Below are 15868 nucleotides of genomic sequence, written 5' to 3' on the forward strand. Positions count from 1 at the left end.
CAAGGGGAGTTTCCTTTAAATCTGGCCGCGGTGTGCACACCTGTTCCAATGCGGTGTTCCTTGCCATCCTGCTCGGTTGGAAGCAGTGTGGCAGGATTCAATACTGTACATCGTTTCACTGTGATGTTTGGCATTTCCAATAGAATGGTATTATATCTGAGCCACCTGGCTGTTGACAAATGAGATGTTTTCTGTTCCAACAGGATCATAGAGACAGCGTGTGGCACTAGTAGTGTTACATCAGAATACCCCACAATTTCCCTTGAAGCTAAAATAGCTTTTTCTGCTGCTGCAACAGCTCTCAGACAATTTGGTAGACCTGCTGCCACAGGATCGAGTTTACTTGAAAAATATGCCACTGGTCTCAGTTTCCCCCCGTGATCCTGTAACAGAACAGAAGACATGAAACCATTTTTCTCATCAACAGTTTGTACAAAATTTCTCTCTGGGTCTGGTAGTCCCAGACTTGGGGATGTTTGTAACAACATTTTCAACCTTTCAAATGCTTTCTCTGCTTCAGGAGTCCAGGTCAGCTTGTCATGTGGCTGCAACCCTTTTCCGTGAGCCAAAGCGCTCAAAGGTGACTCTTCAATGGCATAATTGGGAATAAATGTTCGACAATACGAACACATTCCCAGAAATGACATGAGCTGTTTTTTTTTGTCAGAGGTTTTGGAATCTTTTGAATTGCCTCTATTCTTTTTTGAGTTAAAGATTTTCCCTGCTTGTTGATAAGGTGACCTAGAAACGTCACCTCCCTTTTTGCAAACTGCAACTTTGACAAACTGACCTTGTGGCCTTCAGCAGCCAAATGTTTCAACAGCTTTACCGTGTCTTGTGTACAAGTTTCTTCATCTCTAGCTGTTATTAAGAGATCGTCAACATATTGAATTAAAGCTGACCCTGGTGTCAATTGTAATGATTCCAAGCTCCTTTTCAGTGCCTCACCGAACAATACGGGCGAAATCCTTGACAGAGTCGAGTAAAAGTGTAGGGTTTGCCATTAAAAGTGAAAGCAAACCAAAATTGGCTATCTTTATGAACCGGCACAGAGAAGAAAGCATTGGAAAGATCAACAACCGAAAACCATTCAGCATCTCCTGGTATTTGTGATAGCAGTGTGTATGGGTTGGGAACAATAGGGGCCTGTGTCTGAACTGCATCATTTACAGCCTGCAAATCTTGCACAAACCTCCACTCAACTGGCTGGTCTGCGTCTCTTATCTTTTTGACAGGAAAGATGGGTGTACGCACAGGAGAGTTTTCACATTCCACAATCACTCCAGCCTTTCTCAATGCTTCAAAAACTGGTTTGATTCCCTCAATAGCTTCCTTTTTTAAAGGATATTGAGGTTTGCATGGTCTGTAGTCAGATTTTGGAATGATTTGGATAGGGTCACAATTCTTGATCAACCCCACGTCATATTTAGAAGAAGCCCAAACAGTTTTCGGAACTTCTTTGAGAGCTGGAATGCTTTCCATTTCAGTTTCTGTAAGGAAGCAGTGATTGGGCAATGCACTTTCACTCGCATGAACTGTGCGATCAGCCATCGCAGCAGGTTTGGTCAAATGCATTCGATATGCAGACAGAGTTGGATTATATTCAACATTTTTCTCAGCAGTCCGCAACCAATTTTTATGAAAAATACATGTTTTTACAAAAGGACCAATGTCTTCCCAGTGATTATCGTTCCCCTTCGACAACGACACATGGGGAAAAGAGTCCACAACATCAAAAAACTTCTGCTGTTCATCGTTTAATGCAACAGCAGCAGCACATTTGTTTTCTGTCCAAATTAGCCAATTCAATTGCAATGTGTCAATGCATGGAAACCATTTTTGTTCAAATAATTCGTCTCTAGCCAGAGACACATGTGCTGAGCAATGTAAGCCAGAGAATGGCATAAAATCAGAATCAGGTGAAACTCTGTTCTTAGCAGCATTGACAAGACCTTCGCATAATTCATCATCTCGCAATTTCCACTGATAAACGTATAGTGGTGCGTGTTGGATTGCAGTCAGAGTTTCAATTTGGCCCTGAACCGCTTTGACACCTTCTGGACCAGATATTAGAGAAATACCCAGTTTGCACAACAAATCTCTCCCCAGCAGATTTTTAGGACAGTGTTGTGAGATAAGGAAACTGTGTTTGAAACTTGTGCCATTCTCATCCTTACACCTCAGAGGGACTGTAAAATTCTCTTTAACAGTATGACCAGATGCAGAAATTGTCCATGCAAAATTTCCACTCAATTCAGGGACAGAGACAAATTCATTCATTCTTAACACTGAGCTCGTGGCTCCCGAATCAGCTAAAAATACCCTTTCAACTCCATCTATCCATAAGCTAACTTCTGGCATTTGTTGATATGCTAAACCATTCAAATGAGTATATGTGCCTAACTCTCTTTGTCTGAAAGATTTCTTATTTTCTAATTTAGCAATGCAATCATGTATGAGAGCAAGCATTTCTTCATTGCAGTTCGCAGCAAGCATTTCTTCATTGCAATTCGTAGCAAGCATTTCTTCATTGCAATTCGCAGTGTCAGGTGTGGGTGTGTGTGTGTCAAACTTATCTGTTATTGAAGTGTGGACTTTGCTCTCGACTCCCCCCTCCTTTTTTTGCACTCTGTTGTCAATCTGCTTTCGGTTTAGACCTTGCCGTGTCAGCCGCCGTGTGTCTGTTCAAAAGTGGGCACTCGTTTTTCCAATGCCCTGCCTCGTTGCAGTAGAAGCAAACATCTGGATCAACTCGAGTCAGTCTCTGTCCTCTTCCTCTCCCCCGCCCTCGGCCTCGGTAGCTCGCTCCTTTGGCCTGCACACCTCTGTACATTATCAAGTCTGCCAGCTGGAGCTCCCTTTCGCCTTTTCTCCCGCTTTTCTCCGCCAGCATCTTTTCAGCATGTAACGCATGTTTCCGGATCCTTTCCAGTTTCTCGTCTTCCCAATCAGTGCAGGTTTGTTTGACGATGGTCGTTATTTCAGGTTTCAGTCCATTCAGAAAGCGACTGCGTAGGTGAGCTTCCCATATTTGTGGAATTTCCCCTCTAATGTCCGGCTCTGGCATCCCACTATGGGTGTTGAAAGTGTCATACAGTCGCACAAAGTAGTCATCAACTGACTCGTCCTTTCTTTGTGTGCAGTAGTTGATCTTGTCAGTGTTAATCCTAACGGGAAAATGGGTCTTGAATCGTTCGCCCAGGGCTTTCACCGCTGACTTGTATGGCTCATTCTCAGCGTGTTCCCACTCCGCCCGAACTCTCCTCGTGTCCACCTTGGGGAAGTCTGGTCGGATCTTGTGCCAGTCTGTCGGCCCCATCTTGATCATCAGCAGACGTTTGAGTTCGAGCATCGTTGGGCTAAATTCTTGACAAAACATGTCCAGTTCCGCTGCAAACCTTTCTCCCGAGTCTCTGGGGTTCGGCAGATTTGTCATAACCTGCCTCAAGTCTGTCTCAGTCCATGGTCGAAAAACCATTGTGGTTCCTTGTGGGCCAGCCACTTGAATCATGGGGAAAGATGTCGCATTCCCCTCACTGTCGTTCTCATCCACGCAGTCCGGTTCTAGTGCCAGTCTTTCAAGCGACCTGGATCTGGTTCTCGCGCCGGTCATGGAGTATCTCATCTTTCGAACTCCGTCGCTGGATGTAGAAGGCTGAGATGGTGCAGGTGCCATAAACCCCATAACCTAATAAAAGAAAAATGCAGAAAAGAAACCGCGAGTGAGTCGTCGCTGAACTCCCCTACTCTCGCTAATAACAAAAATACAAACAGAGCGCTCACCACTGACCTAGTGTGTCTAACACAACAATACTACGTGCAAAGTGTACATCGCGCGATATGCTCACTTGTTCCAATTTCCCTAATTAAAAGGAATCTGATCAGTTCTCCATTGTACAGTCAAAGTTGAATATTAGACGAATAGTAAAGAATAACAACACAAAACACAAAGTGCACCGACGCGCAGCACAAACAAGCCTCCTTCTGAAGTTCACGGGAGGACCTTTAACCAGTCAGATGACAGTCGATTGGGCGAAGACGATGACGTCACAATTATGATCGACCGTTGACCCATCCAATCAGGAACCTAAGAGCAGACAGGAGGGAGGAGAAAGAGAACACGCGCGTACTCCAAAGCACGTAACACTCCCACCCATAAGAGCAAACTATGGGGAATATATTTCACATGTTTGCGCCCTTAATTACATTACGCTCTTGACAAAGCATCCGCTACCATGTTATCCACGCCCTTCTTATGCTTAATGACTAAATTATAATCTTGTATGATCAGAGCCCACCGCATCAAGCGTTGATTATGATTATACATGCATGACAGAAACACCAACGGATTATGATCGGTGAAAACACTAACTGGAAGACTAGACCCAACATAAACGTCAAAGTACTGCAAAGCCATCAACAGTGCTAGTGCCTCTTTCTCAATAGTCGAATAGTTCCACTGATGTTTATTGAACTTACGCGAAAAATAACAAATAGGATGACTGATGTCATCCTCAGTCTCGAAGTAGCACTGCACCTGCTCCAACTGCACTTGCATCTACCTACAACTTATAAGGCAGCGAGTTGTTCGGCGCTGCCAAGACAGGCGCGCTACACAAAAGATTCTTGATAACCTCAAACGCGTATTGACATTCCTCAGACCAGGTAAAAGAACGGGATGGACTAAGCATTGAAGTTAGCAGATGTGCGATGGTCGAGAAAGTTTTACAAAAACTACGATAGTAGCCAGCCATCCCCAAATATCTTCGAAGTTCCCTGCGAGTAGTTGGAACTGGGAATTCAACTATAGCGGCTACCTTCACTTCAACCGGACACACCTGACCTTGGCCGACTTCCTTGCCAAGGTATGTTATGGTTGCCTGACCAAACTCGCACTTCGCTAGATTTAAAGTCAGTGACGCTTTGGCAAGGCGATCAAACACGGTTCGAAGCAGAGAGACGTGTTCTGGCCAATCAGTCGTATAGACTACTAAATCGTCTAGGTAAGCATTACACTGTGGCACTCCCGCCAAAACAATATTGAGAAGCCGCTGAAAAGTTGCCGGTGCATTGCGCATTCCGAATGCCATCACTGAATACTGTAAGAAGTTGTCAGGTGTCACAAATGCTGAAATATCAGAAGCGCGAGGTGTTAGAGGCACTTGCCAGTATCCTTTTAATAGATCTAACTTACTGACATAACGGGCTGGTCAAGATTGTCCACACAGTCCTCCATTCGTGGCAATGGAAAACAGTCTGGCACGGTTACGGCATTTACCTTACGATAGTCAGTGCAAAATTGAGCAGTGCCATCGCTCTTTGGAACAAGAATACATGGTGAACTCCATGGGCTACAACTAGGTTTGGCAAATCCATGCTTTAGCAAATACTCAACCTCAGTATTCATGGCGGACCTTTTCGCGCTATTCAAGTGATATGCGTGTTGCTTGATCAGAGTAGCGTCACCTACATCAATGTCATGTTGCAGAACTGTGGTACAAGAAGGCACATCATTAAACAGTGTAGGAAAATCAGTAATCAGCTGTATAATATCGCATTGTTGTTGATCAGACAAATGCGATAGATGAGAAGGTAAGTCACCTAACAGTTCTGAATTCTGTGACGTGACACCACATCATCATCAGTGTCAGCATCATCAACAAGATCCACAGCGCCACAGGCTGCAACCGAAGGAAAGATAGAAACGGCACTCTCATCTGGCCCTACAGCACTCTCTTGCAACGACTCTCTACCATGAAAAGCCTTTAACATATTAATGTGACACACGCGTGATTTTTTTCTTCTGTCTGGAGTGTGAACTACATAATCGGTATCGCTTAGTTTTCTCAACACCTCAATACGGACCAGAAAATCGTGATGACAAAGCAGAAACCGGTATAGACAAAAACACCAACACGCGATCACCTTCTGCAAATGTGAGTGGGACAGACTTACGATCGTACTGACATTTCATCTTCTCCTGTGCAGATGCCGACTCTCTCGCCATAGCGCAAGCTTCATGCAGACGCTCACGGAATTTACTAATGTAATCTAACACATTAACTTTGGAGCTGGAATCAGGTGCGAGCATATTCTCTTTAAGCATTTTTAATGGACCTCTGACAGTGTGACCGAACACTAAATCAGCAGGACTAAACCCAAGACTTTCTTGCACGGCTTCCCTTACCTCAAACAACACCAGCGGTACTCCTCATCCCAGTCCTTACCAGTGTCCAAACAGTACTTTCAGAGCATTGCCTTTAACGTCTGATGAAAACGTTTGAGCGCACCTTGACTTTCGGGATGATAGGTGCCCGCGACCCGATGGGAAATATTCAGTGTGCCCAAAACTTGTGCAAACAATTTCGAGAGGAAATTGGTACCTTGATCTGTTTGCACAACCTTCGGCAAACCGAATATAGAAAAGAACTTAACAAGAGCTTTAACGACAACCTGTGCGTAATTTTTCTCAGAGGTATCGCCTCTGGAAAACGCGTAGCGCTACACATTACTGTCAACAAAAACTGGTTACAACTTCTTGTTTTAGGCAGGGGACCGACGCACTCAACGATAACGTGTTCGAACGGTTCACCTACAACCTGGGATTGGAACGAGCGCAGCACATGGAATTGTCTGATTTGGTTTACCCGTTAGCTGACGAGTGCGGCAAGTACGGCAGTAATGAGCAACACCAGCTTTTAAACAGGGCCAAAAAAAGTGTTTCAAAACCCGGTGATATGTTTTCTTAATTCCTAGATGACCTGCCAGATCATGATCATGAGCAAGAAATAAAATTTGTTGTCGATAACATACAGGGATTACAACCTGGCGCACGACACTCCATTCAGGCCCATCTGCCATTACAGGAGACCACTTACGCATCAACAACCCGTCTTCAACAAAGTAAACGTATTTTCTCTGTTTCGCCTGTTCAACAGTAACAGCAACAGAGAAACACTTTCGAAGGCTCAAATCTTCTTTTTGTGCCGAAATTATTTTCTCACGAGTCACAAGTAACTTTAAATGACTCAAACTTAAATTGGGCTGAGTTTTCGTTACTTTTTCTGCGTCGTTAGGCAAAATCTCTTCCTTAAATATAGGCGCCATGAAGGAATGCGGACAAATCATCAGCATCTACCTGCCGAGCCTGAGCCCGAGTGACGACACACACAGAAAAGTTTCGGGATACAACTCTGACAACTCATCAGGGTGATCAGACAGAACAGGTTTAATCAAACACTCCTAGCATGGGAAAAACCTTTCCACCAGCTAAATCGTTGCCCAAGATAAACTCCACCCCCTTCACAGGTAAACAATCACGAATGCCTACTTTCACAAACCCTGTACACAACTTCGACTGCAAATGGATTTGATGTAACGGGACTTTAACAAGGCCCATCTCAATGCCCTGTACTAGAATACTACTGCCGCACGAAGTTTGTTCAGAGAACGGCAGAATCCCCCAATTACGAAGGACTGGGAGGTGCCAGTATCCCGGAGCATTTTAACCCTTACCTGTTCTGTACCCGTAACTGAGATTAACCCTTCCAGTAAAAACGGTTCATAACTACAATCAGGCTCATTCGACTCAGTTTTGTTAACATCCACGATTTTCACAAGTCCAACACTCTTAGTTGTAGAACCCTGCTGCTTTTTCTTCAACACCAAACAATCCGCAATCAAATGGCCAGGTTTATGGCAATAATAACAATCTCTATCCCCTTTAGTCTTGGTCGGAGTAAACCTTGGTCGTGGCTGGTCAGACGAGGTGACAGGAGTAGGCGCATTTTTATCAGGGCGAGGAGAAGTAAATACGTTCTTATGTGTCAACGCAAACTCATCCGCGAGCACAGAGGCTTGAGATAAGGTTGTCACCTTTTGTTCATTTAAATACACAACAACGCGCTCCGGTATGCAATTCTTAAACTCTTCCAAAAGGATTAATTCTCGCAATGTCTTCAAATCAGTTACCTTACTAGACGTGCACCATTTGTCAAATAAGACCCCCTTTTGTCTGGCAAATTCGACAAACGTTTGACTAGACCCTTTTTATAACTCCGAAAACGCTGTCTGTAAGCTTCTGGCACCAATTCGTATGCACGCAAAATCGCAGTTTTAACCACGTCATAATTTAAGCTATCCTCTAAAGACAATGCTGCGCAAACCTCCTGGGCCTTACCAGTCAATTTGCACTGCAACATCAGAGACCAGACTTCGCGCGACCAATTTAGAGCAGAAGCAATACGCTCAAACACGCCAAAGTATGAATCAACTTCCGCTTCTCGAAACTGCAGCACAACAGAGATATTTTTACTCACATCGAAATTGGTACCCAGCACCGTCTGGCGGAGCGACAGCCGCCACCTGGGGCTGGACAAAAGGAACAGGTGCACTTCTGGCCGCCTTTAAATCCAATTCTCGCAACTTTAGTTGTGTATTCTTAGACGCAACTCTCTTTCTGCCTGACGATCCTCTGCCCTCTCACGCGTGTGCGTGCGTGCGTCCATTTGGATTCACGCTAATCGGACTTTCAGTCTCGCACCAACTCCAGACTCCGCTGAGGGCGGAGAGAAGGGTTCGAAGGGCGGCAGAACGGCATTAGCTTCAGACTCCTCCACCTCGGCAATTCCGCCTTGCTCCTCCTCCCCAAACTCAAGGCGATCATCAGAGGCAAGGGAACCATCCTCAGCTCCCTGCGGCAGAACCACAACACCCAACTCCACCAATTTCTGCAACACACTATTCTTTATCTCTCTTTTGAGCTGCCGTTTCGAAACAGGAATTTGATAATGAGCCGCAACGCTAAGTAACTTATCTTTTCGACATTTGTTGAATTGCTCTAACGTATAATACTAATAAATGCCTCTAAACTAAAGTCTGCCATACTCTTGTCGTCTAATCAGCCACCCAACACAGTAGCATCACTCGTAATATGGTCACTCCCCCGTCAATACCCACACACAAAAATATGAAATAAGGATTTATGATCCCGGACGAGCCCCCATTAAATGTTACGAACTGTTAAAGAAGTCTAGGGTCCAGACCGTAACACTTAGGAAATGTATAACGGGATAGGTTGAACTTGACAGTGAAATGACCATACGATGCGGTTGAGGCTTAATTAGTTTATTTGGCCACCAAGAGCTGAAGCTACAGGAGAAGTAATGGTCTGAACTATTTACAGGTGCTATCATGAAAAATAAAGGTCTTAGATTAATAAAGAAAAATATATATAATTGACAGAACTTGATATTAGGAAAAGGAACTTGAGTGGCGCCCAAATCAAAGAACAAAATAAAACCAACCAAGTCTCATAAGCTGCCCAAAACCCATAACCTAATAAAAGAAAAATGCAGAAAAGAAACCGAAGTCTTCCGCGAGTCGTCGCTTGAACTCCCCTACTCTCGCTAATAACAAAAATACAAACAGAGGCGCTCACCATTGACCTAGTGTGTCTAACACAACAATACTACGTGCAAAGTGTACATCGCGCGATATGCTCACTTGTTCCAATTTCCCTAATTAAAAGGAATCTGATCAGTTCTCCATTGCACAGTCAAAGTTGAATATTAGACGCATAGTAAAGAATAACAACACAAAACACAAAGCGCACAATGCGCGCAGCACAAACAAGCCTCCTTCTGAAGTTCGCGGGAGGACCTTTAACCAGTCAGACGACAGTCGATTGGGCGAAGACGATGACGTCACAATTATGATCGACCGTTGACCCATCCAATCAGGAACCTAAGAGCAGACAGGAGGGAGGACATTTACATTTACATTTAGTCATTTAGCAGACGCCTTTATCCAAAGCGACGTACAAATGAGGTAGGCATATAGAAGCAAATTAATATCAGCAAAGGGCAGTAGTGCATAAGTGCTCTTGAGTGGGATCTTGTCTTACCTAACGCAGACACAAGGCTTTTTTTTTTTTTTTTTAAACAAGAAAAGGATAGGAAGGAGCAGGAGAAGAAGAAGATAGTGCTATCAATGTTGGGTCAAGTGCAAACGAAAAAGATGAGTTTTGAGTTGGTTTTTGAAGATTGCTAGTGACTCTGCTGCCCTAGTGGCAACGGGCAGATCGTTCCACCAGCGAGGAACAGACCAGGTGAAGGTGCGCAAGAGTGATTTTGCACCTTTTTGTGAAGGCACTGCAAGACGCCTTTCGTTTGCAGAGCGTAGCCACCTAGAGGGAACATATGATTCAATTAGTGAGTGTAAGTACGAGGGAGCAGAGCCTGTGATTGTCCTGTAGGCCAGTATCAGGGATTTGAATTTGATGCGGGCATCTATAGGAAGCCAGTGTAAACTAATGAAGAGGGGCGTGACGTGGGCCCTCCTTGGTTCGTTGAAGACCACCCTAGCCGCTGCATTCTGTACCATCTGAAGAGGTCTGGTTGTAGAGGCTGGGAGGCCAGCAAGGAGGGCGTTGCAGTAGTCGAGTCTACTCAGGACTAGTGCCTGGACGAGGATCTGTGTAGCGTGTTCTGATAAGTACGGTCTGATTTTCCTGTTGTTGTACAGCACAAACCTACAAGATCGAGCAGTTTTTGAAATGTGCTCAGTGAAAGTTAGCTGGTCGTCAATGGTCACTCCAAGGTTCCTAGCTGACCTAGACGAGGATACAGTAGCCGAGCCTAGCTGAAAAGATAGTTTGTGCTGTATGTCGGGATTGGCGGAAAAAACGAGGAGCTCTGTTTTTGTGAGGTTTAACTGCAGGTGATGATCCTTCATCCAGACTGAGATGTCGTTTAGGCACGCAGAAATACGTGCAGAAACAGTGGGATCGGGAGGAGAAAGAGAACACGAGCGTACTCCAAAGCACGTAACAATATACATATCTATATGAAGTACATGTAGCTATTCTTACCTGCTTTAACGTATCTTAGACTGACGTTACCGTGGTAAAAGTCCATGTTTGTTATATAACGTCTTTTACCAAGGTAACTGAAGCCAGTTGAGATAGATTAGACTCTCATTGTGAGGGTGATCTCTCATTACAGGGTGTCTTCAGGTGGTTATTGTTCTATAGAAGAAAAAACAAGAGAAATGGTTAAGTGACTCGGGAGGCATAAATTCAGAAACTTAAATTCTTATAGAGAAATAAAGATATATTTGCAATAATGTTTTTCAGAAAAAAAAAAGTAGGAATATTGACAAAATTCACAAGAGCACTTAGATATTACCTCACAATAAAAGAGAAATTCAATAACATTCAATTCAATGTACAATATAATGTGCTAATCTGGGTTGCACCCGTAACTACAGGTTTTAGAATAAACTCACACCATGAAATAGTGACAAGAACATTAAACCATTAAATAATATAAAAAAATAAACCTTTCAAATACAAAATGAATTAAAGATTCAATAGAAAAGAATCATTAAAAAATCGTTTTGACTCTTACAGTCTGGTAAACTTGATTCATTCGATTCAGTTCAAACTATTCAGTCCAAAGAGTTCGGTTCAATAAGTCAATTCAGAAGAATGGTTCAGTACAGTCCATTCATTAAACTCGGTTCGATTGGATCTGAATCAAAACAGTCGCCGGAAAAATTCGGTATGAGAAAAATTAAAAAGAAGAGAAATAGCTCCGTCGCCACAAAAAAGTATATATTGCTTTGAGCAATCGCTTGAAGAAAATACAAATTTAACTCTCCTACCCCGTTCTGAGGTTAAGTTAACTCAAGTGAAGTCTCTAGTGACTTGACTCGCCATCATGGAACTCGTTGAACTAAATTAATTTCCAGGACGGAAAAAACCCTCACCTGCATAAATACAGACAATAATACGTTCACAAAAGCACATCATAATTATCGTTACACAATATGAACTTTTAGAACTAAAATATGCATTACTATTAAACAACAGACTTCTCTGAACTCGTGAGAAATGACACTTAAGAATAAGAAACTGGAGTTTGCTCATGCACAACCATTTATACACATTAGAAAACGTGAACTCACCCAAATCCAAAGAAACAGAAGATTAATTTTTTTTTTTTACTTTTATCTGCTTCTGTTACTTTGCTGCTCGTCTCGTGAATCTCACGGAGAAAAACTAAAATGGCGCCTACCATTAGCGGCTAACATGGTGGGCGGGGCTTCTGATCAAATCTAACGCGATTGGACGATCACTGCTATGTCAATCAATTTACTGACATACAATTAACATTTTTATGACTATTCAGTTAACTCTCATTAGTAAATTTTTGGAACGCTGTTTATTTATGTAGAATTAATGTATTTTATAGTACAGGGTTAAACGACCTACAGAGGATGCAGCCTTCCGTATTTACCCACACAATCAAATTCAAACCTTCGGAAACCTGCCCAATCTGGCAACAATATAATACAACAACCAATCAAAAATCGTTTGATTCAGCATCACGTCTTGGACCATTTTAAAGATTCGGTGACATACTTGTGAAAATACAGCGTTTAGTTGATCCTAATAGGCACTTGTCGTCACAGTTGATCTCTTTAATATATTATTTTTATTTCTTTGCTCATCCACGTGCAAACCAGCTTAAATCTTCTTTGTTTTCCTCTTTTTCTTGTCGAATGTTGCTCTCGTTTCATAACATGAGGCTTGAAAATAACAGAAAAAAGCTTCATGCATTACGATTACATGAATTTATAATTATTCAAAGATATTTTATCTTTATTCTCGGTGTATATAATATCATATTGTAATGTACACAAACACAACACAAACGTCGATCAGCTGCTCAAAGATCTCGTCTTTGGAGAGGACTGTTTTTTTACATGTAAAAAAATATAAGTATTACTACAATGTAAATGTAATTTGCTTTTCATATGCCAGCAACGTAATATCGCCAGCTGCAATATTTTTAGGAATAAACCTCTGACAGAGACTCCTCTCCTATCAGCCAATCACGGTGCGCGTAGTGAGTAAGCGTGCTGACGTCATCCATAGCAACAAGGCCAACGCCGCCCATACTCTTACGGTAAGACTCGTATTTCTTAGTGAAAGTTTGTCTCAGCTTCTTTGTTGATTTTTTGAGGTTTTGAGCGAAAACTCTTTTACTGCTGTCTAGAAGAACTCTTAGTGGTAAGATAAAATGTTTTGACGACTGTGGAAACCAGACTGAAAATTGTCCAGGCATTATTATATTAAATCGATGCAATATGCTTTGGTTCAAATCGGGATTCAAATAGGGGGCGGAGTTTATACGAATGTCTGTCTGAGGCGGAACTTACCGTCTTTAGAAAAGTGCAGATGATATTTTCCTTTTCATCTCGCCTCTGTATAACGCATAGGTTCATAAGTGCAGCGCTGTTTTGATTACAGAGAAAAACAACGAAACGCTTTTAAGCGCCACCTGCTGGCAGAGACTGAATCTACGTCTCATTCAGCTTGACTGCTGTTTGTTACATTATTATAGTGTAGATTTTAATTTCAGAAAAAATGTGCAGCCTTTTGTACAGGCAATAGTAAAAAGGACACATTTGATTTACAACTTTATTAAATGAATTAAAAACAGAAAACATCACGTTTTTTCTTTACATTTACTTTATCATTTTATTTATGGGAACGGTGATTATCAAGGAGACGCTCAAAGTCTATGACGCCATAGCACACATTCGAATAGAACTCACAGGTTTACAAAGACCTTGACATTCTTACATTCTTTGTGGATTTGTTGTAGTGATCAGTGACTTCACACAGCGATGGGACAGCGAAACACAAAAGTGAGTCCGATGACTGTTGGAGAGGTGTACGATCAACATCTTAGTACACCCCCAAAACCCAGCACCAACATGGAGGTTCAACATCCCCTTCCCCGCGATGAGACCCCTGTTGGTGCTGGAGGAGGACAGGAAGGAGGAGGAGGAGGAGGAGGAGGAGGAGGAGAGGAAGGAGGAGGAGGAGAAGCAGAGGGAGGAGGAGGAGGAGGAGGAGAGGGAGTAGGACAGGAAGGAGGAGGAGGAGAAGCAGAGGGAGGAGGAGGAGGAGAGGGAGTAGGACAGGAAGGAGGAAGAGCAGGAGAGAAGGAGGAGAGGAAGAGCAAGAAGTGGTGGCAGAGGCTGCGCTCTTTCTTCAGAGCTGCCAAAAAACAGCCTCCAGCTCACAGCTCAGGTCAGGGAGAGCAGCAGCAGCAAGATGAGGGAGAGAAGAGGAAGGTGGCATGGGCAGGAAGAAGTAGTGATGGTACACGGCACAACCATGAGAATGCGTTTCGTTTTTAAACTACTTTGATCATATAAAAACAGATAGCATAAAATTCAATATAGAAATGTATATCGGCACACATTACACCAAATCCTATTGAGTTATTCTGTTTTTTAACAGACTACATCTTCAGCCGCTACGCCATTGGTGATCAGCTGGGGAAAGGCGGTTTTGGCGTGGTGTATGAAGGGAGACGTTTGGATGACGATCTTAAAGTAAGTTAATATAAATAAGACACAAACTAGCAGGCAACGGTTTGTCTCATCCTCACCCTCTTTGTGTTTCTTAAGTTCATTTTTGATTTTGTTCATCAGGTGGCTGTGAAATATGTCACAAAGACTCAGCACACGGAGTGTATTATCATCGTAAGTACATGGCACTGTACAAACAATATAAAATATAACATCATCTCACGTTAACATTAGCACAAGTACCTATTTGTCTTCTTCTAGCCCGATCATCCAAACCCTCTTCCGAAGAGATCGCCCTCACCATCCTGGCCAACAAAGGTCACAGAGTGCCGGAGATAATCAGGCTGCTGGACTGGACGGACCACCCTGACCACTTCGTCCTGGTCCTGGAATGTCCCTCTCCTCTGCGAGAACCTGGTAGAGTTCATGAGGCGTCATGGTGGAAGAATCGATGAAGAAACGACGCGCCAGATCATGTGGCAGGCGACTTACGCTGCACACAAGTGCTGCCTCCGCAGAGTCTTCCACCGTGACGTCAAACTGGAGAACCTACTGATCAACATCGAGACATCCGAAGTCAAGCTGATTGACTTCGGATGCGAAGATTTCTGGGGACTTCACCCTACAAGTCCTACCACGGTACGTTTCAGATGATTCCCTTCTTCTGATAGATAAAGAACAATTATGCTGCGCTAAAGCAAACTTAAACTCCACTCTGGTCCAGGCACAGCAAAGTACTCCTCTCAGAGTACCACCGCAGGGGAGAGTACCACGGCTGGCCAGCGACGGTCTGGTCACTAGGGGTCGTGATGTTCGCACTGTTGTGTGGACACTTCCCTAGCGACCATGACCTGTTGCTGCTGCAGAAGAAGCGCTGGTCCAAACCTGGCCTGTCAAAAGGTGAGATCTTAATTCAGAATCATACCAAACATCTTACAGCTTAGAATAACATGATGAAATAGAACAGCTGTGAAGTTTAAGGTAAGAAAGTAACGTATTTGCCGTCTTCCTGCACAGAATGCTGTGACCTCCTCGGGGCTCTCCTCCAAGAAAAGCCCATCCGGAGACTTGGTTTGGGGCAAATCGTGTTCCACAGCTGGTTTATGGTAGGGAACCTGAGATCAGCTATAAAGAATTCATTACTGGTGGGAAGGAACCAAAAGGTCCGACCCGTTCTCTTTCTGTTTTGTTTCAGGCCCTCTTGTAGGACCGCTCCAGTTGGTGCTCTTCATCCCTCCTCTCGCCTTTGCGTCTTGCGGGGCGAGCAGGCCTCGTGTAGCGTCTTGCGCCCCGGCTTGAGGAAGCAGTATTTGCGTCTGGCGGTACTGCTTCCGGAGGGATGTGTACATATTGTATATAAGGATATCTTTGAGAATTTGATGTTTTGTATTGACAAATGTAACTCTGAATTGGCTTCTAAATGTTTGTGTAACTGGCATGATACAATAATAATAATAATAATAATAATAATAATAAATTG

The 15868-nt window shown here is 43.4% G+C and overlaps 1 pseudogene; it reads left to right on the plus strand.

The window, feature by feature from the left end:
- Positions 1 to 14645: 14645 nt before the first annotated feature.
- On the plus strand, positions 14646 to 15822 carry LOC122356771 (annotated as a pseudogene).
- The last annotated feature ends 46 nt before the right edge of the window (positions 15823 to 15868 follow it).

This window comes from Puntigrus tetrazona, chromosome 13 (genome assembly GCF_018831695.1).
Source record: "Puntigrus tetrazona isolate hp1 chromosome 13, ASM1883169v1, whole genome shotgun sequence".
Classification (NCBI taxonomy): domain Eukaryota; kingdom Metazoa; phylum Chordata; class Actinopteri; order Cypriniformes; family Cyprinidae; genus Puntigrus; species Puntigrus tetrazona.